Here is a 26,971-nt window from a genome sequence, read left to right as displayed (position 1 = left end):
AATTTTAATAAAAAACGTTGGTAATGAGCTTTTAGTTTTTAATCCTGTGTACGTAACAGCTCACACTATGCTATCAGTTGAAAAATGTAAAAATGAAATCAACACATACTATTGCACTGACTCAGATCTGGTACCCGTAAAAATGACACCGTTAAAATCATCAAGTCATTATAAAGATGGATTGGTGATTTTAAACGACAAGGAGGTCGGAAGTGTTAAAATTAAAACAAAAGGAAATGCTCTCCAAACAATTACGGGACCGGCAATATGCACGAGTGAGGATACGTCTAGCGTTATAATAAATAATAAGGTAATATTTACGAGCTCTTATGCATTTCACTTTAAATTAAAACAAATTGTTTGGGATGTGGAAAAATTGCCTATTACGCTCGAAACCAGCTCACAGGATTCAGAACACGAGGTCACTATTTAGGAACACGAAGTCGAGGGCGTCGGTTCCGGCACTTCCGCGTTCACTTCGTAACTGGCCATCGCAACGCTCGAGCTCGATATAGCAATCCGGGTAAACACGGGGGTCTAACAAATCGACACTGGGTACCGGCGAGGGGGGGTCCGACACTGCACTATGCACTGGCGACGCGTTAGGAGAAACGATTATCCACGACTCTGAAGACATATTGATATCCTACCTGCAGCGCTCTGCGTTATATAGGACTTATTCGACCTCTGACTGGTTCTACTTTCGCATGCAAGCGGCGAAAAATTTGCATCAGCCGAGCACTCGCGTCACGAGGTTAATTGAAAGTTATATGCAGGCCGACTCGAGGCCGCTGTAATGAGGCAATTAAAAATACTCGTCCGAGCTCGGCGCTTGCAGCGGCGGCATGCATGGTTGCAACATCTAAATTTATTCTCTATTTTCGACTTGGTGAAATCTTCGATTAAAAGAGGGTCCGTAGGCCCCTCCACCCGAGCGGTGCAGGGTGGACCCAGGAACCAATTGGCACCTAACCTAATAGGGGTGGGATGGCGGGCTATATCAACCTAACCGAACCTAACCTAACCTAACCTAACCTAACCTAACTCCATAATTATATAATACGTCAAAATTTATTTGAAGATAGTGATTTCAACGAATTGATTCTTCAACTTCAAATTTTCCACTTAAAACCTCTAGCTCTACCATTTTAGTTACTAAACCAAATATTAATACCATTTTAGTTATTAGTATATATAATAATACCATTTAGTTACTCCCGAGCTCTCTGGAAGCTCTATACCTCTCGCAGGCAAAATTCCAGATGGTGGTCGCCCCCATTGTAATCATATATGTATATACATCTCGTATTAAAAATAATTAAAATTTAATTTTTAAATCACATAAGTTAATCGTCACGAATCAGCCTTGCGGCCACTTCTTTTCTTCCAAAACGGACCTGGAACTGTCCTGGTTTCAACGGAATGCATCTATGGACTGGATTTGGGAATAAACATAATAGGGCCGTTTGGATGGAATGGAAGGACTCCTGCCGCAACAAGTAACAGGCACAGGCAGCATCACCACTGACGTCACCCAATCCGTGGACATTATCGCACCAGTAATAGCGTGTGATACCAAAGTCTAGTGTTGCCATTTACTGTCAGCTGAAGCCAACAAACCATTGGAATAATCAGCAAACTGCATCACACATGGGTCCGCTAGCGATATCCAGGATAATACAAGCTGTCCCCTGGCCTCAAGAGGAGAACCGACTGCATCGCGCATTCCTACCAAAGTACTTATAAAGTACGAGATCCAACTGCACATCCGTTGTAGCACTTAAATGAATAACAAGGCGATGGTGAATTATTTTTTTTTTTGAGCACATCAACTACATCACTGCTCTGAATTTATTTTCACCAAATATCGAAATTCACCCTAACCAAAATTCATATTTGCTAATACATCAAAAATACAGGGACAAAGTGATCGCGATTTTTTTTTTGAGCACATCAACTATATCACTGCTCAAATTTTATTTTTCGATAGAAGTTATAAATCACTCTGACCCAAAACAATGTTGTAACACAAACACCTCAACGGTAGAGTATCTGCGTTTACGCTTCAAGAAGCCGGTGTCTCCGCCAGACAGCTCAGACCAGTGCCCAAAATTGATGCTTAAAACCAGCCTTTACGTTACTGACGCAGCCTTCCCCAGAGCCCCCTGTATCACAGCCTTTTATCAAAATCTGGACTAAGCCAACCAGCTACGCATCCCCCTCTCACAACCTGGACAGAGCCAAGCAGTCAGATGGAATTCAGTTTGAAGTCGGCTCCAAAACTGTTCAGTTTCCCGACTTTTACGGACCTGTCCATTGGAAGGGAGGTAGTGACCGCAAGCAACTATAACTAAACAATATGACGAATAGTACAGTAAGACAATCCTATGAATAGTAAGATGTATAGAACCACTACGTTAACCATTTAAACATTTATTACTCTAATTACTAATTCATGATTCACTCTTGTAACGTATGGTGGTGGACAGCGCGACGGCGCGGAGGAGTGTGGATCAGAACACGTGAAATACGATACCTTTCGCAACCGACTCGCCGTCGCGCTGTCTACCACACTACGCATACACACCCCCTTAGGCACGTGGCACTACCGCCACCTCGCCACCACGCGTCGTTCCGCCCGACTCCCGAGCCTACTTACAAAATATGAGGGCATATTTTTGAAAGTGCAAGGGGGGAATTGGAACGGATTTAGAGTAATGCAGGTAGTATAAGTAATAGGCACCTGCACGGGCGTCGCGGAGTCGCGCGGGACGACGCGGATTGGCGACACGGGTGGCCGAGTCCCTTACCCGAGATGCCAGAACTACCCAAAATCTAAGTACAATCAAGATCAGAAGCCTGGTGGCGCGTGAAGGCGCTTCACCAGAGCCGGCACCCAGGCGGAGTTCGGGACCTGGCCGATCCACCGGAGATGCGTTCACGAATCTGCTTACAAGTCCTTCGGTCAGCAGATTTGGGGATGCATCTTCCCGTGGGAAAGGACGCCGTGGCCAAACTGAGGAGGCCTGGAAAATCTAGGCAAAAGGCGCGGACCTTAGTCTCCTCGTACCGTTCCGCGTCAACGGGCTAAAGTCGCCACGGGCACTTCCCTCCTTCCGGCCGGTCCTGGAAACTCCCCCTTTAGCGCCACGGGCCTAAGTGGTTGTAACCGCTCACGTTTTAAGTTATCTCGAGTTAAGTTAGTTTTACATCAAATCTAAGTTCTATCGATTAAGGAAGTCGTGCCGTCACGGCCTTAGTGTTTAAGTTGTTAAGTTGTAAGTTAAAGTTGAAGTTTTGAATTACGGATTAAAGTGTGTGTGTATAAACCTATCCAGAGTTGGATTATTACCATCCCGCTCCCCCTCGCCCAGAAGCAAAGGTTTGTGAGTAGAGTTAGAGGCATTGCAGTGGGATCGCTCGATTTTCCCTTTGCCTCCTTTGTACATAGCTTTGTCTATCAGTTTCAACAATAATCTCGCTTGGCAACAGGCAGGTTGATAATGACACCCAGTTTCGAGAAGCTACTGCGCGTTTGACTTTGCGCGGGTAAGTTGGCGTCACTCGCTTCCTATGGGACCGTGGCTTAACAATATAGTATTCTCAGACTGGCAGCGCACGCTTCTCTGAAAATTACGCGAAATTAGTCGTGTCGCAAACTTTTACGTCGGGAGATATTGCACGTTAAATTTTTATAGTTTTGAGACTTGCACGAGAACTGGAGGATTTGGACTCAAAATGGCGGATCTTTCCAGGTGGAAGCCATTGATTTTTACTAATAGAGCTGTAAATTTTATTTTTATTCTTCCTATTCTCACTTTAAATGCTCACAGGAGTGGTATACGAAAAAATCCATTGTTTCTATCTCGAGGATCTTTCTTATTATTTGATTCACAAAGATGCTTGTTAACCTCTCTCAAGGCTCCGTTTAAAAAAATTGGATTATTGTTGCTATTGTTGCTTTATTCTCATTTAAACCAAATCCTGTGCTCATAACAGGACGGATCGTGGATCGAATATCGTCGTTTACCATACGATGGAGCATAACCACCTGTAAACGTTGCAAAATTTTCTTCTACAATTGCATTTTTACCTGGAATTTTCCGAGCATTTCTATTCGAAGATTTTACTTACTCTTCTCTTGATTCCGCACGTAAGGTCACATTTTTAATTTTTGAATACAAAACACATGTTTAATCAAGGTAGAGAAATAAATCGTCCAAGTCCATTTTAAGACTTTGAGGCCTGGACACACGCTCAAATTTCCGTCAATTTCCGATCAAAATTATGACAAAAATGGCGGTCAAATTTTTGCAGGATCGTAGATGGTGCGCACTAGTCACCATTTGATCGGGAATTGATGGAAATCTGAGCGTGTATCCAGGCCTTTGGAATGGAGTTTTCTTCCTCCGTCTGGGGAGCAGCGATATGACAAGTAGTGGCGATTCCAGCAAGTATTGGCAACACTGCTCGTACTCCTTTTGAATCCATGGAGCATATCGAGTCTGGGCGAGACAGGCTGCCATCGCCTTGAATCGATTGTTTAACGTACAATTCAATGGAGAATAACAGAGCGTTCCCAACTTGCAAGAATCGCCACTGTGCAAGCAGTGTTCTCCTCCTCATAATGATAACAAGGAGGTTTTTTCTGTGTTACGGTAGAGATTTTAAGCCTCTGCCTTACGTTTGACAGTCTTTACCTTAAATTACTTCAAAATCTCAATTTCGCTCCCCTAGAAAAGTGTAATTGTGTATTCGATCGATAAATTAATATTTTCTTTACATATATTTTAGGATTTTTTAAAAAAATTCCGAGTGTCATATCACGCCGATACAAAAGTAGGGCGAGAAATACTATCTACGATATTCCTTGGAACTTATCTTCCTCAACATTATCTTGAATAGAAGGTTTAAGCCAAGCATTTGCTGCATGTGAAAAGAGAGTTGACTTGGATCAAAGATCTTGATGCAAAAACGGTTTTTTTCGCCCCCCACCCTGTTATTTCTTCAAACTTTGTCTATTAATTACTCATACCTGAGCGCTTCTTTTTCCACATTTTCAGACCCCTAAAACATTTTGGAGGGGGGGGGGGGGCGCTAGGGGGGTGGAAGTCAAGACCTATGAACCTCGATATCTTTCGAACGCAGAAAGATACGGAGGTCCGGTTCAGACGAAAAATCGCATAGGTACTTTAAGATTCTAAAGGTCAAAATCCTGAAATCACACATTCAAGTTAACATATGGGCTTTCTTTCATTTTTTGAATCGAGAAAATTTCTTTTAAACAAATCATTTACAAAGTACTCAATTTTTTATTTGAACCGAATTCAGTTTTTTAAATCGTTCGTCTTTTTCCGCATCCAACGAGTGGTCCATTAAGCTGGAGAACCGAAGGATTCGAGAGTTTTGGACAATTGAAGTTTCCGCTCAATGTGCGCCGACCGATTTTCGCGCGCCAAAATATGGTTCCAAAGCTGGATTTAGGTGTTAATAAGTCAGATTAAATGTTCAAACCGTGCAAAATACATTTTTAGGGACTCTGAGGGTCGCTGAGTTCAGAAATTACAGACACTTCTAAAAAATTACTTTTTTCCCGTAGCGCTACTTTAGACGCCCAACTGTTAAAAATCGTCAGAAGCAGGATCGGCTCATGCAGCTACATCCTAAGTACGTGCGAAAAATAAAATAATAGGATTTCACCGCGGAAAAGTCTCTATTCTTTTGATCTTTCGAACAATCACCCGCTGAAAGGAAAAAATTGTTTTTATGCGTGAAAACGATTGCGTATTCATTCAGTCTGACTCATACATCCTCAAAACACGTATAAAATGAAATCGTCACATTTCACCGAGTCCGGAAAAATCTCGATTCTTCACATGGTCATAAAATCATCGACTACGAAGTGGAGATATGATTTTTAAAACCATTTCTTGCCCATCTGAACTGTCTGCTGCGTTCTATGTTAGGGCATTAGGAGTAATTGTTTGGTAAGGCAGTTGGTGTCAAAATAATAAAAGAGTCAGAGTGTCAGTTATGCATTTATATTCGTCTTTCGTGCGCAACAGAGCCATTTATGAAAGATAAATGGTTCTCTTTTTTTCAAAAAAAGGAAGAATCGACAGGACTGTAAATTTTATTTGGGTCCCGACTGATAGGGATATAGGCACGGTACAAGCTTGCTTGAAGAAATTAACTTTCAATTACCCATCATCGAGTTCTCCGCTAATTGGAATCAAAACCTCCCCTTCTTGTTGGCTTGATAAATGAAGCAAGTCTCTTTGAAAAGAAGCCCAGGTTTTTCTCTGCAATCATCAACTTTCAAGCTCCTCTAAATTGGTATTTTAGGTGCTTAATCAATACTGAACGAGCCATCGCCTTCAAGTCAACACTTATACCGTGAATTCTTAATACATATACTATGATAATAACTGATTCAAGACCCTTGAGGATCAAAGATTATCTTAAATCGGATATTTTTTAGACTTCTCGAGAGACTAGCATACTTCTTTTAGTATACGTTTCCGGCTACAAGGCTACAAATATCTTGCATCATAGACGGGAGAAAATTTTCGTAGAGTCCAACATTACACCTTGGTTGACTGATAGGAAGGTGTGTCTGGCGACCGATTGGGCGTGCGATTACATTCGACGGAGAAAATGCAAAAATGCGTATCTCGGTTGCGGTGTTTAAGAATCTCCGCTACCATTTTATTATTGAAAAAAGACCCAGCCGATATAATGGCTTAAAGTTTTCGAGGAATATTCTTTATGAAGAGGAGAAAATCACGGGAATTTGAAAAAAATGACGTATAAAAGGTTTTCCATGTAGAAAATAAAGCGTGGCAGGAAGTCTGTAACGCCGCAAACTGATACATGCATTTCTGCGGTTTGACCATCGATTTTTTTTGGGGGGGGGGGGAGCAGGCAGTTTTTTAATTTGACGTATTTCTATCAAACGGAACTATATGCATTATGACGTAAGCCTTGTTATGTGTGTATTCTTATGGGTCTCAGGGCTCATGTCTTACCGCACGCAGTTCCGTTTGATAGAAATACGTCCAATTTACACCCGGCCGTTAGCAACCGACCGTCAAAACGGGACAAATTCCTGGTACAGGAACGAGAGATCGGGGGATCGGGCGATCGGAGGGATTACGTAAATGGAAGAACAGGGGAGGTAGAGCCGAAACGGAGCAGGGGGGGGAGGAGGCAAAGAAATTGCGTAGAGAGGACCCTGAGAGAGCGGTCATGAGATTTATTCCCGGGAAAAGGGGCGCTCCCCTTATTCCCAGGGACTATCTTCCGACCCGCATAGGATGATGGGCAAAATCGAAATATGGCGCTTTCCGGGAGGAAAAAGCCCGGTAAATAGCGGAACATACATTTCCCCGGGTACGTATTAAAACGGATCCCCGGGTCCCCGTGCCGGGTATCGAGGGGCACGCTTTTGACGGACGGTTAGTCTGCTTTGATGAGGAGTCTTTTCATGTCTTGCACGTATTCTTATCCCACCCAGTCTAGTGCTCAAAGAGACTCATTCGTTACCGATCAACGCAATAAAGTTCCTTCATTCCGTAAGATATGCAATTTCCTCACCGGAGTGTTAAAATAGTTGCTCCAAGTCAAAGGAAACTTTCATCCACATACCCGAATTAAAATTTCAGGAAGAAGGCACTAGTGCTTCTGAAAATTTCTGTTTTCTTGTCGCCTTAAAAATACGAAGGAAGTTTCAAAATTTCTTCCTTTCGAAACCACGTTTTTGTATTTATTACTGCGGGCTGATCCCAATGGCGATTCTTAAAAGCTCACTGGAAAAAAAAAGTCGCTTGGATCTAGAGTCCAGATTCATAAAAACATTGACAAGAAGAAATATTCTTGATTCAATCGGACTTTTTGCTTGAATCAAAAGGAAATCTGCCTAAATCAAGAGGCTCGGCTCCTCGATTCAAGCAAAAATCGGATTGAATGAAGAGTATTTTTTTCATGTCAATGTTATTAAGAGTCTGGATTCTAGATTCAAGCGACTTTTTTTCCAGTGTTGGCAACACATTTTTTCCTCTATTTAAATGTACGTAAAACAATTGATTTTTGGCGAGGTAGCTTGCCTCATCTATAATTGATATTTGTAATGGATTTAAAAGGAGGAAGGACATTGTTGAAAACTTACAAAATCAACTCTGGCTGATCCTATAGTTGCCGCTGCTAAATGGACATTTCCAATTGACACCTCCAGTTCACACTTTGATTACCACAGGCGAGGAGGGAATACTGATCGAAGAAGAAGCGTGTCAAGACTGTTGTAGTGGGCGATTTGATTCAAATAGACAATTCTTTTTCGATAGTTATTGATTGTTGACGATAGTTGTGAAAAAAAATGCATGAAAATCGGCACTCTCATGCCTTTTATTCGCGGAACACATTTTTGACCTATACTAGAACCGAAGTCATATTTTAAGGTGAATGAGGAGGGGATGTAACTTTGAAGGGGGGATCTTTTGGGAAAACGCTACAGAACAAAAAAGTATTTAAGAAACATAAAAAATCGATTCTGAAAATATTCAGGTTTACATTTGGGACATCATGCTCCCTGTATCAGCGGCGCTTCTTGGAAGTTGGCAAAACTGTTTTCCCTCCATTTAAATGTATAAACCTGGATTCATGCTCCAATTTCCATCAATTTCCGATCAAATGGTGACTGGTGCGCACCATCTCCCAATCAATTTTTTGCGACCTGCAAAAATTTGATGGTAGATGATGGAATCGTGGGTCTCATCCGTCATCTGATTTCCCCACAACAGTGTTTATTTCATGCTCATTTCAACCAACGCGCTGTTTTAATTAATTTTAGATACTAATTTAGATAACTCTCAACCGCCATGTTTGTCATAATTTTGATCGAAAATTGACGGAAATTTGAGCGTGTATCCAGGCCTTAAGCAAAACAATCAATCCTCGGCAAGGCAGTTTGCGTCACCTAATATCGATATTTTTAATGGATTTAAACGGACCAAAACAGTGTTGCCAACTTAAATAAACACCACTGCCCTAATTCATCGAGTCAAGAATTCTCGGCCCGTTCCCGGTGGCGGGAGGCGGGAGCGCTCCCTCACAGATCTGTAGCCAAAGCTCCGGGTGAATGGAGGCGGAAATCACAGCCTCGCAAATTGGACCGGCCCAAGAGAATGCGTGACGCGACGAAGGGGAGATGCAGGGAGAAGGGAGAGGGAGAGAGAGAATGGAGAGAACACAGTGGAACCGAGGGAGTAACTGCTAAACTCGGAAGGAACAAATATTTAGCGGGGCAAGCAGAGAGGTGCTAAGTTAATCTTATACCTGAGGATATATTGATTAATACAGCGACTCAGGTCGAAATATATTTTTATGCCCGAGCATCAGGGGGCGCGAGGGGGGGTAGTGGTGGGGGAGGGGGGAGGAGGGGGGGTTGAGCCGCGCGTGCGCGCGCCAGGGCGCCAACGGCGCCCGCAGTTTCCCTCGTTAGTAGTTGGTGCGATGTTCGACGTTCAACAGGTGAAGCCGAGTGAGGTGCATACTATTAGCGTCCTCCCTCTGCCCAGGTAAGGAACTGTTGCTTCCCCTTCTCCCTTCTCCCTTCTCTTTTCTCGCCCCCCGCCAGCGCGCTCCATTTCCCGCCGCTCGGCAACGAGGGCCCAACGAGACCGAGATACCAAATGGAATTTCACGCCGAATTTCATTTTCCTGACGTATGAATTTTCATTTTCCGTGAATAAGTTCAACAATTTTCCAAGGGCTACGCATGCAACCTCCATCGATTATCCGAGCATTCGACGAGAAACTTTAAAATTTCACTTTTGAGATACATATACCCCCCCCCCCCCCATTGGCTTTTACTGCTTCTATGCGTTTCATGGCATGGGTGGTTTCACGATAACTGAAATAGTTTTGTCGCCGTAACAGAAAACACATTTTTCGGTCATATTTTTTAGTAGTAATGATAATCACTCGATTTTTTTGCCTCAATCTGTACAGAGTTACGTGTTATAACGCTTTTCAACGATTTATCGCTCTAATTTTCCATTTTAAAATATAAATGACCGAAAATCTGCTGTCCGTTCACTGGCAGAAAAAAAGAAAGAAAAAAAAAAAAAAAAAAAAAAAAAAAAAAAAAATAAAAAAAAAAAAAAAAAAAAACACATTGGATTTAGAGTCCAGACTCTTGAAAACATTGCAAAGAAAAAGGACTCTTGATTCAATCAGATTTAAGCTTAAATCAAAAGAAAACCCGCTCAAATTAAAAGGCTTGGTTCTTGATTTAAGCTTAAATCTGATTGAATCAAGAGTATTTTTTCTTGTCGATGTTTTTAAGAGTCTGAACTTTAGATCCAATGTGTTTTTTTCCAGTGTACACTGAATTTTTACCTCGTAACAGACAGCACATTTTCGGAATTTACATAATATTAATTGAGAAGTAGAGCAATAAATCATTAGAAAATGTTATAATACGTAACCCTCTAAAGATTAATGCGACAAAATTCGTGTGATTATCATTTCTACTAAAAATATGATCCAAAAATGTGTTGTCTGTTACGGCAACAAAACTATTCTAGTTATCGTGAAACCACCCATTAATTTATTATATTGATAATTTCCGCGAAAGTTCAACGATTTTCCAAGGGCTGCGCATGCAACCTCCACCGATTATTCGAGCATTCGACGAGAAACTTTGAAATTTCACTTGTGAGATATACATACCCCCCCCCCCCCCCAAAAAAAAAAAAATAAGCTATTACTGCTTCTATGCGTTTCATGGCATACTAAGCCCATTACGGAAGATTCTAAAAAAATTCCTTGAAATTTTGTCGATGGAATTTTACGAACGATTTTATAGGGGCTGCGTGTGCAACCAGCGGATAATTGCAAGTGGTTCAATTCATTTTCGCCAAAACAGGACGTTCAGGCGCTCTGGAACTCGGTAATGGGTCAGTTGCGCTAGTCGCAAAATCGTGTTATGATTCTCGTGGATTAGCTGAAAATAATAAGATCCCTTCAAACATCAAGTTTCCACGTTGAATATTAATCGAGATATCGCGCTTTGAAATATTCGATTCGTAACGCGTCCCACCGCGGTGGTGACACCCTTGGTTTCTTTCACTTTCAAAAGTCGGGGAAACACACATTTGTACTGGTTACTCATCGTATAACTCGGATGAAAGCAAGGTGGAGGGAACCAAGGGAGTCACCACCGCGGTGGATGACGTCATAAACCGAATTTTTTGAAACGCAATATCGCGGTCAATATTGAACGTAGAAAGTTGCTGTTTGGACAAATCTTACTAATTTTGGCTGATCGACAAGAATCAAAACACAATTCTGTAACCAGCGCACCTGACCCATTCTGGACTATACAGGTAGAAAAACTGAATTTGAAATAGCTCAGAATTACTTTTTGGGGATTGGTATCTTCAAAGCGCCGTTAATCTGGGTCGGGTTGACGTTTTGTGACGTTTTTTGTCCCGTAATGTTCGTGTAACACGGCCCGAAGTCTGCGTAGAACCCTGTGCTGAAGCACCAATAACATAATTTTGATTTTTTGTTTTCCAATGTTTTTTATTGTGTTCAAAAGAGCCTTATTGTACTTGTGTTAAACCCTCGTAATCCGCACTCTTCGCACGTAGCATCATACTGCAAATCGTTAATGCTAACTTTCAGTATCTGGCAAGAAAATCAACTAACACGCATCTGGTTCAATATGTGACGAATCAAAACACTCTTAATTAGGAATGTAGTATCCTAAGTTGAAAAAAAATCGACATTTAAGAATTCTATTTTTAAATAAATACCCTCGGACGTTTTTTGAATGAAAATGGACACTTGATCCTGAGGCAAATATGAATTAAAGTATTCTGATACATGCTTCTCAATCAAATTTCGGTTTAAAAATGGTTAGCCCATGAAACTTATGAAATCAATGCCTAACCAAGATATAATTGTTTCTTGGCGTGTGGTTCCAAACCTCCCGCCGATGAAAATAACAGAGGTCTGTCTTAGTCAAATCGCGGTACCGGGACGGTGATTGCACTTTAAACATATGGCAACCTCTGTCTTGGTGCTTAGGATCAGTTGTTGCACTTGTTTATTACTTTGAACAATTCAAGGAGGGGAGGGAACATTGTTCGATAAAGAAGCCTGCGAAAACAGTTGTAAAGTGTGATTTGATTCAGGTAGATTATTATTTTTCTCGTGAGCACGGAATTGAAAATTCCCGTAACCAATGTAAAATAAAATTTTTAATATCCTAGCTATAAGTTGATTTCATTTACTTTTGTTGCGCGAATTGTGTTCTACGTGAAATTCTGGTTAGAGGGTACATGTGTGGGAATGCTTAAATTCATGCCGTGTCTATCGGTCCTAAAAGAATTTTTATTTTGCCTTCAACTTAGAAAGTACACCAGAAAACTTCCTCTGTGCATGAATGGTTATCTATTCGAGTATATATTCCCATTTAAATCAAGAGGAACTATATCCCTTGTGCCATGTATGTATTTTTAGGTGCCGCAGTACCCACTGCAGAGCGTATATAGCTCTTTTATAGATATTAAAATACGTCCATTTGTTCCTCGTGTTGTCCACGAATCGTGCATCACAGTCAAGCATAGTCACATCTATATAGACGTATATTTGGACAGCTATATGCAATGAGGAACTAGAGTCAAATTTTCGATTTTTTTTTTTTTTTTTTTTTTTTTTTTTTTTTTTTATGATGAATTCCGTATCAGGAGGGTATTTACTTACCATTTAGAAAAAGAAAATCCTCAAAAACGATTCTTATCTCGCTTCAGCAACCCCGCAAAATAATTTGCCGTCGCAGGATCACGCGAAGTTCATTTTGCAATTTTGACCTATAACTATGGTTCCCTATTGCGTAATGCGAAACTCGGATTCCCCATTTTGCAATTCGGAACTATAGGCAGGACGGCAAAATGCTATCTCGGCATTTGCGGCTCCTGTTTGATCGATCTTGCTGATTTTTTGTACCGTGCGGTATTTTCGATAGGTTACTCGAATCTCAGGTCAAATTTCGAAAATTCGATTTCCAAGATGGCCTAAAATGCTATATCGGCTCTTGTTCGATCGATCTTGCTGATTTTTGGTTCGAGGGAGTACTTTTGGACGGGAAACTCAAATTCCTAGCCGAATTTCGAAAATTTGAATTTTTTTCAAATTTTGACGATGAGCTTATTTAGTAATTTTTGATTTTTGCATTTTTTGAAGTATTTACTACTCATAACCACAAGAATTTTCGCCGATATTTTTCGAATTTCAATCCACGAAAAACAAGTTTGAGGTTGCGTCTTCTGTGCTCCCCTTTAAACGCGTGTCTCCGAGGAATGAAAGATCCCCTGAGTAAGGTTATTTTCGGCCACATCCACCATCTTGGATTTTCGAATTTTTTAAATTAGACCAAACATTCGAGTTTTCCGTCCCTAGATACTCCCCGGTACGAAGATTCACCACGGTAGAGCGAGCACGAGCCGGGATAGCATTTTAGGCCACATCCACTATTTTGGATTCTCGAATTTTAGAAATTTGACCAGAAATTCGAGTTTCCCGTCCAAAAATACCCCCTGGTACCAAAGATCAGCGAGATCGATCGAACAGGAGCCAAGAGAGCATTTTAGGCCACATCTGCCATTTTGGATTTGAGCATTTTCAAAAATTGACTGAAAATTCGAGTTTCTCATCGAAAAGTACCGTCAGACACCGATTTTCAGAAAAATCCATAGAACAAGAGCCGCGATAGCATTTTAGGCCACGTCCGTCATTTCTGAGTTTTGAATTTAAAAAAATTTGACTTAAAACGCGTGATACCCAAAATCGAAGCTCAGATTCGGATTCCTCGTTAAAAATCGATGCAATTTCATGTATCATACTCGAGCATAGCGTGAAGGAAAGAGACGTAACTTAGGCATACTGATTCGAGCATATGAATCCAACGTGGCAACATGGGTCCCTCAGACACCGAGGTTCAGAAACATTCATCGAGCAGGAGCCGACATAGCATTTTAGGCTACGTCCTCCATCTTGGATTTGAGAATTTTTAAAACTTGACTAAAAATTCGAGTTTCCCGTCGAAAAGTACCCCTGCTCCCGCGGTTCACAAAGCTCTATAACGAACAGAAACCGAGATAGAATTTTAGGCCACATCCAACAACTTGGAGTTGAGAATTTTCAAAAATTGACTAAAAATTCGAGTTTCCCGTTGAAAAACACCATATAACACCGCGTTTCACAAGACTCGAACAAATAGAAACCGAGATAGCATTTGAGCCCACGTCCGCCATCTTTGATTTGAGAATGTTAAAAAATGGACTAAAAATTCGAGTTTCCCGTCAAAAAATACCTACCGACACCGAATTTCAGAAAAATCCATCCAACAGGAGCCGAGATAGCATTTTAAGCCACCTCAGTCATTTCGGATTTTCGAATTTTGAATTTTTTGAATTTTGACAGATTTTGATTTAAAACGCGTAATACTCAAAATCGAAGCTCAGATTCGGATTCCTCGTAAAAAATCGATGTGATTTCATGTATCATACCCTGACACCGAGTTTCAGAAAAATCCATCGAACAGGAGCCGAGATAGCATTTTTAGCCACGTCCGCCATTTCGGATTTTTGAAGTTGGAAAATGTGACTTAAAACGCGTGATACCCAAAATCGAAGCTCAGATTCGGATTCCTCGTTAAAAATTGATACAATTTCATGTATCATACCCGAGCATAGCGTGAAGGAAAGAGACGTAACGTAGACATACTGATTCGAGCATATGAATCCAACCAGGCAACATGGGTAGTGCTCAGTGGGTCAGCGGAGGAGGAAGAATAAGAATTTATCGTGAGAAATTCCTCGGGACGAAACCGAACGCTTAGCTAAGCGCCGGCGTCTCCCCGTTCGGTTGCATCTCGGGCGACCGGCGCGGCGGCGTAGTTCAAACGGGCAGTATGACAGAATCTATACGCGTCGTTAAACCTTTTTCATTCACGCTATTTTAACATATGATACACGAAATCTCATCAATTTTTCACGAGGAATCCGAATCTGAGCTTAGATTTTCGATATTACGCGTTTTAATCTATTTAAAATCGTAAGAGAATTTACAGAATTGTCCTTGAAAATTGATCACACATTAGTGTTTTTTTACGTCATTAAACCTCTTTCCTTCAAGCTATTCTAACATCTGATGCATAAAATCTCATCAATTTTTCACGAGGAATCCAAATCTGAGCTTAGATTTTGGATATTACGCGTTTTAATCTATTTAAAATCGTAGGAGAAATTACAGAATTGCCCTTGAAAATTGATCACACATTAGTGTTTTTTTACGTCATTAAACCTCTTTCCTTCACGCTATTCTAAAATTTGATGCATGAAATCGCATCAGTTTTCTATGATGAATCTGAATCCGAGCTTAGATTTTGGATATTACGCGTTTTAATCTATTTCAAATTGTAGGAGAAATTACAGAATTGTCCTTGAAAATTGATCACACATTAGTGTTTTTTTACTCCGTTTTTCTTCTGTGTTCACGTGATGAAATTAGACCGACAGTTGACTCATCGACTAGTCTAGCCTAATCCCCCAAAATTGTTCTAAAGGGCGAACGATTGTATCAGATAAGATGTGCGGTCCTAGTTTCCGGGCAATTGCGATTTGATGGAAGCTGCGATGAGGAGAAACGGAAGATATCGACGGTGCAAGTTGGCAATCACATAGGTAACTCGTTTGCGGTGAGTGAAAATCTCCGCCTCTATATTATTTTTTTCAAATAGAACAAATTGACATCATTCCTTGAAGTTTATGCAGAATTTTCTTCGCACAGAGAAGAAAAATCACGGCAGTTTTAAAGAATTGCCGTCGAGTAGTTTTCTGTTTAAAAAATAAAGTATGACAGGAAGTCTGCGACGTCGCAAATCGAGTTATGTGATTGCCGACTTACACCGTCGATATGCGAAACTCGGGCGGGTATTAAGTGAAAAACCAGGAAGAGGAAAGCTTTTCTTCCTGAGAAGTTTGTGCTCGGGCCATCTGATGTGGTCACTGGAGCATTGTATAGGAGGTTGCGGGAAACTATTTTTTTGCAGCAACAACCAATTGGATTGCATTTTGCAAAAAGGAACTGAGAGTATTTCAATGTTGCTGGGATTTTGCAACTTAGGTACATTATTTGCAAAAAGTAAACTTTACGATGTTAATTTTCGTCTTTGAATTCATAGTTTATTGGGAGTAAATATGAAACTAGTTTAAATGATTAGTTTGTACTTTCAAGGTAAAAAAAGTTGCACAATCTTACCCTAGTGGAAGTGAGCTATCCGCTGCGGACAGCTAGGTATCCGCAGCGGATAGGTAGTCTGTGCAGGTATCCGCAGGCTCGAGTAGCCATCCGCCACATGAGGTTGCACAGGGTGGTCAGGCAGTTCCAGGAAATGCTGCAGGAGCCTGCGAAGAGTGGCGGATAGGAGGTATCCGCCACCCCGGGTCACCTCAAGTAGGCTCGTGCAGCTCTCCGCAGCTTTCCGCAGCCATTCGCAGGCTCCTACCAGCCTGTGCAGCTCACTAATTACACTGTTTCTGCACACAGTGGGCAGTTTGTCATAAGGAGGAGAAATTCAACCCAAAAATCAAGTTCCTTTCTTAGGAGAATAGTATTTTATTAAATAATTAAGTCAGGAGAAGAATATTTTACTAAACAATTAAGTCAACATTGTTAAAAAAAATTAATTTTGTATTTGAATAATGCTAATCCAAGGATTTCATCTAAAAACTAGTCTCATTTCTGCTTTAAAAATGCCAACAGCCAAGAAAATTCAATTTTATGCCATAAATATATGTATAGGGCACATGTCAAAATTCTGATGAACCGTGAGATGAATTTCACCTTATGGATTCCAGGGCTCATCCGAAAATGGACATGTTCCATGCTGATCCGGGCTAGGCTGAAGCATTTTTTTAAATTTTAAAAGTCCTTTGTAATTCTCTGTGTATCATACTTTTGAAAAGTATTTGTTCACTCACAAATCCAAATTTTAATAGAGGGAGCAAGTCAACATGTGTGATGAGCCATAAAAAGCATGTATTCATATTGAGTCCAGGGCTCATCCTAAAATGGAAAAGCTGCCTTCATGAAAATATGCAACTGTGAGCTGACAAATACTCTCCAAAAGCAAAATAAACCGAATGATTAAATTGTAAAAGGAACATCATTCCAGCTTTTGAGATTGAAATAAGTCTCCTGAGTAAAAAATTAGAAACTTGATTTTCGGCTAATTCCTCCTTCAAAATGGATCATGTGTTTAGAGGAAATTGGATAATAATTCAAATTGAAAGCTCCAACAATCCTGTTTTCAATGAGTAAATAAAGGCTCTCCATTAAAATCAAGTATTTCAGGGCTTACTTGAATTTCTTCACACAGTCACTCACCAGAGTTCTAGGAACATCTTTCGTAATGTCACTCACTGATCACATTTCTATTGATGGAGCTTTGAAAGAAAATCACGGTCCAAAATTCCCCTTACACACATTCCTATCTCTTTCAGCATGCCAATTAATATGTAATAGGTAGCTGTACCTTAAAATTGTTCCTTTGGTTCCTTATAGACTCCACATTCATTCATGTGACCGCAGACAGAGGAGGCTCCAGGTTGGCATGATTTGACTTGGTCTCTCGCAAGATTTTCGATCGCCTTGACAAAACTCTCTGATCTTTCTGCAGCTCTGTGCCTGAAGAAGAAACTTCAAAGTGAACAAACTTCTTGAAATAAGTAAGTAAATAATCTCTCATTCTCTCCTTATTTTCATGACACATAACAAATCATTGTACCTACTTCATGCCAAACTTATCTTCTCACTCTAAAAGTGCATTAATTTAGTTGAGCTGTTATCAAGTAAAATTGCAGACTTGAAAACCCCCGATATAAACTGAGTCTTTGCATGCAAGTACATTGAGGTTACAGGCACAGAAAAGTCAAATGGACTCCTCAAAGCTGAGACGACAGTCGAACAGTAAAAGCTAATCATTTTTCTGGTACTGCAAACTCAATCGCTCTCCTGAAAATCACTGTATCTCAGAGCTGTTTAGAGGTCCTGTCCCATTAAAATGTAAATATGCTGTCATGTTTCCTCGATCAAAGCGAGTATTTTTATTAGATCTGGAAACAGTAAAATTCATACCTCACAATTAACGCTATTATAATTGATAGTTTGCTTACCAACAGGTCTGACAGGGCTCAATTTCATGATACCAATCACAAGATTGATCGGCGTCGAAAAATAAAAACGAACTGAATCTCAATTCCAAAATCACATTGTTAGCACACTTTCCCATCAATTCACCAAGAAATCCTTTCAGTTTTTTGAGAAATTACATACTCACATAAAAAATACAACTGTAAACAGTGCGAGACTTGCATTGCGATGCAGCGATGAGATGAATTTAAGGTTAGAACTGTTAGCTGCCACATCGTGTGAAAAAAACATATCAAAGTCAACTCGTTCAGCATCTCTTACTATTTGTATTAGCGAGCAATTCGTGCGGCTTGGCAACGGTGCGCCGATGACGTATCAGCTGACTGTCCCGAGATATTTTGCGTACTTGCCAAGCTGAGAAGAAAAAATTGCAAATATCGCTGTAGATGGGGAGTGGTAAAAATCGATTATTTTTTAATACTGATTATAATTAAAGATTACAATCACCTTATTTTACTAAAAATGTACTTTTCCTCTTTTTCAATTTTTTTTTTGGCTGAGTATGCTGTAAAAATTTCAAGTTGGCTTTTTTTCTCTTCGTGAAATTGAAATAGGAGGGGAAATTTTGTAACACCGCAGTGAAGATACGCGATTATTAATTTTGGCCAGCGAATTATTACTTTTGCTTTACCATTGCATTCATCAGTTTTTTCCCCTCCCTCATCTTCTTGAACATGAAACAACATGATCTTATTTTCGGGACCAAACAAAAAAAAATTTTCTATATTTGTCGGTAAAAAAAAAAAAAAATCATAAATAAATAAAGGGAGTCTCGTATCGATCAATAACTATCATCTTAAGCAGCTTAGATTTTAGGCTGTTACCTCCGAAATTGGCTTGAGAGACTCGCATTGGAACCTTTGGATCAATTTCCACGGTCATAACAGTCCGTATTTCCCCAATCCCCAACCGGTCGGGCAATTTACAATGAGAGCTAAGCTACAGGTGTGTTGAACAATGTTATCCAAGGTCTGTCTCCAGTGTGGGACATTCCAAAATCACGTAATCCTTCGAAGAATGGATACCGCAAAAGTACTTCTGATATTCCCGGCGCACGGGGTTTGTTGGGGGCATTCATCGAAGCGTTTCGTAACGATTTTGAGTCGCTGGATGTTCATCGACGGAAGTCCCCGTGCTGAAAATTAGAGAAAGGGGTGAAGAGGGAAAAAGAACCTACCGTCTCATTCCTTACATTTGACACATTGACCGATTGTTAACTGGGTCAGTAAAACGACCGCTTCACCTATAAACTCGACTGGCTAAGAAAATAGGTTTATCCCTCAATTTCAGTCCTTACCTTCGAGCCTTCGACGCATAGACCTTTTGTTAAAGTGGGTCAATTATAAAATGACCGCTTCACCTACAACTGCGACCGATTGGGAAGATATAGGTCATTGACCGATACCAGAATTTTTATTTTATTAGTTACAAATGTAAAAAAAATTCCTTGTTTGGTCCCGAAAATAAGATCATGTTGTTTCATGTTCAAGAAGATGAGGGAGGGGAAAAAACTGATGAATGCAATGGTAAAGCAAAAGTAATAATTCGCTGGCCAAAATTAATAATCGCGTATCTTCACTGCGGTGTTACAAAATTTCCCCTCCTATTTCAATTTCACGAAGAGAAAAAAAGCCAACTTGAAATTTTTACAGCATACTCAGCCAAAAAAAAAAATTGAAAAAGAGGAAAAGTACATTTTTAGTAAAATAAGGTGATTGTAATCTTTAATTATAATCAGTATTAAAAAATAATCGATTTTTACCACTCCCCATCTACAGCGATATTTGCAATTTTTTCTTCTCAGCTTGGCAAGTACGCAAAATATCTCGGGACAGTCAGCTGATACGTCATCGGCGCACCGTTGCCAAGCCGCACGAATTGCTCGCTAATACAAATAGTAAGAGATGCTGAACGAGTTGACTTTGATATGTTTTTTTCACACGATGTGGCAGCTAACAGTTCTAACCTTAAATTCATCTCATCGCTGCATCGCAATGCAAGTCTCGCACTGTTTACAGTTGTATTTTTTATGTGAGTATGTAATTTCTCAAAAAACTGAAAGGATTTCTTGGTGAATTGATGGGAAAGTGTGCTAACAATGTGATTTTGGAATTGAGATTCAGTTCGTTTTTATTTTTCGACGCCGATCAATCTTGTGATTGGTATCATGAAATTGAGCCCTGTCAGACCTGTTGGTAAGCAAACTATCAATTATAATAGCGTTAATTGTGAGGTATGAATTTTACTGTTTCCAGATCTAATAAAAATACTCGCTTTGATCGAGGAAACATGACAGCATATTTACATTTTAATGGGACAGGACCTCTAAACAGCTCTGAGATACAGTGATTTTCAGGAGAGCGATTGAGTTTGCAGTACCAGAAAAATGATTAGCTTTTACTGTTCGACTGTCGTCTCAGCTTTGAGGAGTCCATTTGACTTTTCTGTGCCTGTAACCTCAATGTACTTGCATGCAAAGACTCAGTTTATATCGGGGGTTTTCAAGTCTGCAATTTTACTTGATAACAGCTCAACTAAATTAATGCACTTTTAGAGTGAGAAGATAAGTTTGGCATGAAGTAGGTACAATGATTTGTTATGTGTCATGAAAATAAGGAGAGAATGAGAGATTATTTACTTACTTATTTCAAGAAGTTTGTTCACTTTGAAGTTTCTTCTTCAGGCACAGAGCTGCAGAAAGATCAGAGAGTTTTGTCAAGGCGATCGAAAATCTTGCGAGAGACCAAGTCAAATCATGCCAACCTGGAGCCTCCTCTGTCTGCGGTCACATGAATGAATGTGGAGTCTATAAGGAACCAAAGGAACAATTTTAAGGTACAGCTACCTATTACATATTAATTGGCATGCTGAAAGAGATAGGAATGTGTGTAAGGGGAATTTTGGACCGTGATTTTCTTTCAAAGCTCCATCAATAGAAATGTGATCAGTGAGTGACATTACGAAAGATGTTCCTAGAACTCTGGTGAGTGACTGTGTGAAGAAATTCAAGTAAGCCCTGAAATACTTGATTTTAATGGAGAGCCTTTATTTACTCATTGAAAACAGGATTGTTGGAGCTTTCAATTTGAATTATTATCCAATTTCCTCTAAACACATGATCCATTTTGAAGGAGGAATTAGCCGAAAATCAAGTTTCTAATTTTTTACTCAGGAGACTTATTTCAATCTCAAAAGCTGGAATGATGTTCCTTTTACAATTTAATCATTCGGTTTATTTTGCTTTTGGAGAGTATTTGTCAGCTCACAGTTGCATATTTTCATGAAGGCAGCTTTTCCATTTTAGGATGAGCCCTGGACTCAATATGAATACATGCTTTTTATGGCTCATCACACATGTTGACTTGCTCCCTCTATTAAAATTTGGATTTGTGAGTGAACAAATACTTTTCAAAAGTATGATACACAGAGAATTACAAAGGACTTTTAAAATTTAAAAAAATGCTTCAGCCTAGCCCGGATCAGCATGGAACATGTCCATTTTCGGATGAGCCCTGGAATCCATAAGGTGAAATTCATCTCACGGTTCATCAGAATTTTGACATGTGCCCTATACATATATTTATGGCATAAAATTGAATTTTCTTGGCTGTTGGCATTTTTAAAGCAGAAATGAGACTAGTTTTTAGATGAAATCCTTGGATTAGCATTATTCAAATACAAAATTAATTTTTTTTAACAATGTTGACTTAATTGTTTAGTAAAATATTCTTCTCCTGACTTAATTATTTAATAAAATACTATTCTCCTAAGAAAGGAACTTGATTTTTGGGTTGAATTTCTCCTCCTTATGACAAACTGCCCACTGTGTGCAGAAACAGTGTAATTAGTGAGCTGCACAGGCTGGTAGGAGCCTGCGAATGGCTGCGGAAAGCTGCGGAGAGCTGCACGAGCCTACTTGAGGTGACCCGGGGTGGCGGATACCTCCTATCCGCCACTCTTCGCAGGCTCCTGCAGCATTTCCTGGAACTGCCTGACCACCCTGTGCAACCTCATGTGGCGGATGGCTACTCGAGCCTGCGGATACCTGCACAGACTACCTATCCGCTGCGGATACCTAGCTGTCCGCAGCGGATAGCTCACTTCCACTAGGGTAGCGACATTGGAATGCTCCAGGTTCCTTTTTGCGTGCAAAATGAAATCCAAGTATAAAAGTAGCTCCAATAATAATCTTAATTTTTATTGGTATTTTTTCAAGGTGAGCTTTCCTCTTGATAATAGAAGTTTATGCGATCAATTCACGGATTTTTCGAACGACTCACGGGGTTGTCAATCGATTCACGGATTTGTCGATCGATTCGCAGGTTTTTGATCAATTCACAGTCGTCAATCGAATCAGTGCCGATCGAATCACGTCAATCGGTTCACGTTCCAACTTTTCGATCGATTCATGTCGGTCATGTCGGATTCATGACACCGGTTTTTTAATAATTTATCGATCGAATCGGTGTCGATCGATTCACGCTTTCATTTTCCGATCGATTCATGTCAATCGAATCTATAAACTCTTCCGTCCAAATGGCATGTTTATATTTGCCACCATTCTCGAAATATTAGCATGTCTGTAGGTACATCCATAGTAGTAGTGTATATCCATATTTTTGTTACACCCTGTTTTTGGTAGAATATCTTTCCGCAGGGACAATGCACCTCCCCCCTTCCAGGTATGATGGGAGGAAGGGATGTTTTCTCTGTTGGGGTTAACCCTCCAGTGTGTAATAGTGACACCAGGGTCGTCTCCCCTATGCAGTCAGTGCTAAAACAATCTATAGTTCTTAATTGCAAAATGAGCTTCCCCGGATTCTTCATTTTGCAATAAGGAACTATAGCCTTTTTTTGTAATATTTGGCAACAGCGTGATGTCTCGAAGAATCTGTCAATACAGGGTGTTAAAGAAACTCCATAGCTATAAAATGAACCATCTAACCGCAACATTGATCGTTTTGAGGAAAAACGCCAATGGTTTTTGCAAAAGTTGCTCTCCTGAAAACCTACCGTACTGCCTATAGTTCCGAATTGCAAAATGCTATCCATTTATGCTAAAAGGGACTGTGTTGTGTTGTGCGAAAATCCTGTGTACATAGTTCCCTCTGGTACGTCATAGTTACGTCAATGTAACTTAAAAAGTCATGCGATCCGCGCCCAAACTGTATAAATATACGTTTCCCAGCATAAAAGCACTTAATAATTTTCACTTACTAATCCCCTTATAAAATTGTTCTCCTGCAGTTTTGTCAGTTGTCCATGGATCACTGGAAAAAGTATTAGGGATTATCCCCTAAATTTGTTGCACCATACGCCAATTTGTTGGATGATATGGACATTTCCAATGAATCGTGGTAGTGCCAAAGTGCCACAACTCAAAGTGGGGTAGTACCGCTACATTTATTTAGGGTGACCTATTTTATTGCGGTACAACCACAATTAATTGGAAATGTCCCTATCATCAAACAACCCAGTGCTCTTTTCCCCCCTGATATCTCCTTAAAGTTGAGATCATCTTGTGTGACGTCCCCATCCCTAAAAAAAGAAAAATGACTCTGATTTGTGAGAAACTGGAAGGAAATTCTTCATAAAAATGCGTCTTTTAACGGTGAGGAAAAAATACGTCACAAAATTGGTCCATAGCGTCATGATTAGCATGGGTACGGGTGAGATCCAAGAGTCGTGAGGTGCAAGTTGGTTTTCATCGGATGCAATTCCGTGAAATATCATGCGCCGGAAATGAGGGGAAACTAGTTAAATCTAGGGTTCGTCCAGGACAAGGCATGACAACTCGAGAATCAGTGTCGTGTGTAAACTGCGGGTCTTGAGTGCTACCCCGATGTTCGTTTAATTGGCTCTTCAATTCCCAGAAATACTGCGTGTAAATGAGACTGAATTTAAACTTGTCAACTTTAAGCGGCGCGATGCGGTATAGCTCTCTTTCCATACCAGCGCGCAGCGTCGCAAAATACTTGGTACCTACTCTTAAGCATCTTTTCTTCAGTATAGCAGAGCCAATTTACATATATGTACAAAATTGTAAAAATGTCAACTATTTGCAATGTTTGTAACAAAAAAATGTGTGTAGTTTTTTATGTTATTTGTAAATCCATGGAAAAAAACTCTTAAGTTTTATTGATAGCTTTGAAGTCAGAAAATGTTGAATTTTAAAAAAAGTACAGATTCACTTGAGAAAATCGCCTACATCGATTAATCTTACCGGCAAACCTAAGTTTGTCGAATGGTCAAAGTTGAAAATAACGGAAATTTGACATTTCCGTTTTTGTTGACGGATTGGGACGAAACCTGGTATCAGGGGTTTTTCGCGGATGAGTAAAACGAATCTGGCATTGGTTTTCCGGAAAATCGTGTCCTTTTCAAAATGGCAACCTAGAGCGGTAAGAGAATATTTAGGCTGCTTGTAGGTGGCTTTGCATGAAACTAGGTACCTATCCGAGAGTTTTTCGGCAGAAAAACAAATTTTTCATTGGATTTTCGAAATTCTCAATAAGTTCAAAATGACGGCGGAAAAAAAGGCGGAAACTTGGTATTACGGAAGTTTACTGATGGATTCGTATGATACTCGGCCGCCATTTTGAAAGTACTTAGCATTTCAAAAATGTAATGCGAAATAACCTTTTTCTAGCCAGAAACCAATAGATCCCCGAGTTTCACGCGAATCCATCTGTAAACTACCGTAATACCAAGTTTCCGCCATTTTTCCGCCGTCATTTTCAAGATATTCAGAATTTCGGAAATCCAATTAAAGATTTGTTATTCTCGTGCCGAAACGGCTTGAGCATGGGCTGGCCACGGTGTCACAAAAGTGTGCACCCAAATGAACGATATTGAGAGATAAGAATACGGACTCCTCCAAAAACAACACCATCAACAGAACTGATCAAAATGTGACCAAAGTAATTGCAATAAAATCAAATGAGATTGATTTGTGATTAATTTCTTAATCTAATTTCATTTTGGTGCGATGAAAATAACAATTTATTTTTGATAAATTAGAATTAAGTTATATTACCATTATTTTAGTTTACATTCGAGCCTTCGCCATCTTGGTATGCACTCTTTTGTGACTCCATGAGCGAGAACCAATCAGATTTTGTGATTTTGATTTTTTTAGGCCACTTTCAGCCCAACCAAGCCCGACCAGAATTAAGATGTCGTAACTCTGGGTATAAGGGGACTCTGCATCATTCGATATAAAATCGAACTCTTGGTTCAAACCAAAAGAAACCATAACCTCATGTACGAATTTTTCATGAGCTAATTGTATTCATTTATTGAAATTTAGTTACTGACCGGTCATAAATCAATTGACGACTCATTAAACACGAGAACTTTCGATCGTAGAAACAACTGGACGCACTTTACCATCATGGCGCAAAGGGCGCGAATGTGAAACAAGGTTCTGTGTTTGTTTGAATTTGAACCAAGAGCTCGATATCACATCGAATGACGAAGTCACTAAATCAGTCTATGGAGGGACACTCTGTTGACAGACTTTTTTCGATTTAATTCACGACAAGTTGAATTGAAACTGCCCCCCCCCCCTCCCCCCAACGAAATTCGGTGTGTTTCTTCTGAACTTGGCTCATTCTACCTCGCTGCAAGAATGCGTGTTATTCTCATCTGTATTCAGAACTTTCTCCTTTACACTTCCACTCTTGCGCTATACTTATGAGAACGAGGAGCGAGGCATCATAAATTTCACCCCACTACAGCCCACGCCTTGAGCCCTTTGAAAAGTATCATCGGAAATCCTGTCTCGGAAGCTGTCGGGGACCCTTGCTTTATTTTTTCCTCCGCCTCCTCCCAACTTTCAACCGGAGGGCGTTTTAAAATCTCATCTTGAATGGTGTGATAGGCAGATTATGATAAATTATCCTTCCGTCTCCGAGCTTGATACTCCACTAAGTGTTGACGAATTACGCGCCTCAGTTTGCGTTGATTTTGCTAAATCCTCGACGAATAGGTCTCAAACCTATTACTTCATAGCCTGCTGTATTTACACTGAACATATTTTTTTCTTGAGATATTATTTTGACCTTAAAAGTCGTTTCTTGTCGACAAACTTTGGTTTTTTTGAGTTGAAGAAACAGTGCGTTTTGTCATATTTTTTTTTAAACTATAATTTAACGATAACTAAACGACGCTTTTTCAACTCAAAAGAGCTGATGTTGAGTTTGAATACGCACGGATTTCACTTAAAAAAAAAAAAAGAAAATAAAAATTGTGGACCAGAAACGACGCTTTAAGCCAAAATATTATCTCAAGAAAATTGTTTTCAGTGTACCTACATTCTAAACTCAAATGTAGGGCGGGATGTTCGTAAATTTTTTCCACAATCGTTATGGGGGGTTTTTTTTGGAGGGAAAGGATGGGCACGTTTTTACTGTATATATGGTTTTTCCGCTATGAGGAAGTAATATTTCTGGCTCATATCCGTGAAAGCACAAATCTGGACAGGGAAATTGATGGCACTTGTGTCATTCCTAAAAGGAGCCAGGAATAATACTTTCTTGTGCAAAATGTGGTCTGATTTCAAAACCACCCATTTCCACCAAAAGGATTGTCACTGTAAGTAGTGCTTTCTGATACTAAGATAGCACACCCTTCTCAATTTGTGCTATGACAGATCAAAAACGTCAGCAAAAATTGGGTGCATCATTGG

At 40.0% G+C, this 26,971-nt stretch overlaps 1 protein-coding gene and 1 long non-coding RNA gene across 10 annotated transcripts in view; one reads left to right on the top strand and one right to left on the bottom strand.

Annotated features, from left to right (window-relative positions):
• Window positions 1-26,971, bottom strand: part of LOC109039286 (cytochrome P450 6k1) — a 350,075-nt gene that overhangs the window by 51,496 nt on the left and 271,608 nt on the right. The window contains exon 1 of one of the 6 annotated variants that reach the window (XM_072303249.1): window positions 651-764. The exons of 1 other annotated variant lie outside the window; for it this stretch is intronic. The gene's annotated coding sequence lies outside the window, so the exon portion shown is untranslated. 4 more of the 6 variants (XM_072303245.1, XM_072303250.1, XM_072303251.1 and 1 more) reach the window with 4 other exon arrangements.
• Window positions 20,046-26,971, top strand: part of LOC109039284 (uncharacterized) — a 142,399-nt gene continuing 135,473 nt past the window's right edge. For 2 of the 4 annotated variants that reach the window (XR_011900350.1, XR_011900351.1), the window contains exons 1-2: window positions 20,056-20,477; window positions 20,966-21,117. This is a non-coding gene — a long non-coding RNA (uncharacterized lncRNA). Of the gene's footprint in view, window positions 20,478-20,965; window positions 21,118-26,971 lie in introns of all 4 variants that reach the window. The other 2 variants (XR_011900349.1, XR_011900348.1) reach the window with 2 other exon arrangements.

This window comes from Bemisia tabaci, chromosome 8, assembly GCF_918797505.1.
Source record: "Bemisia tabaci chromosome 8, PGI_BMITA_v3".
NCBI lineage: Eukaryota > Metazoa > Arthropoda > Insecta > Hemiptera > Aleyrodidae > Bemisia > Bemisia tabaci.
This window is presented reverse-complemented; position numbering and strand designations above follow the sequence as displayed.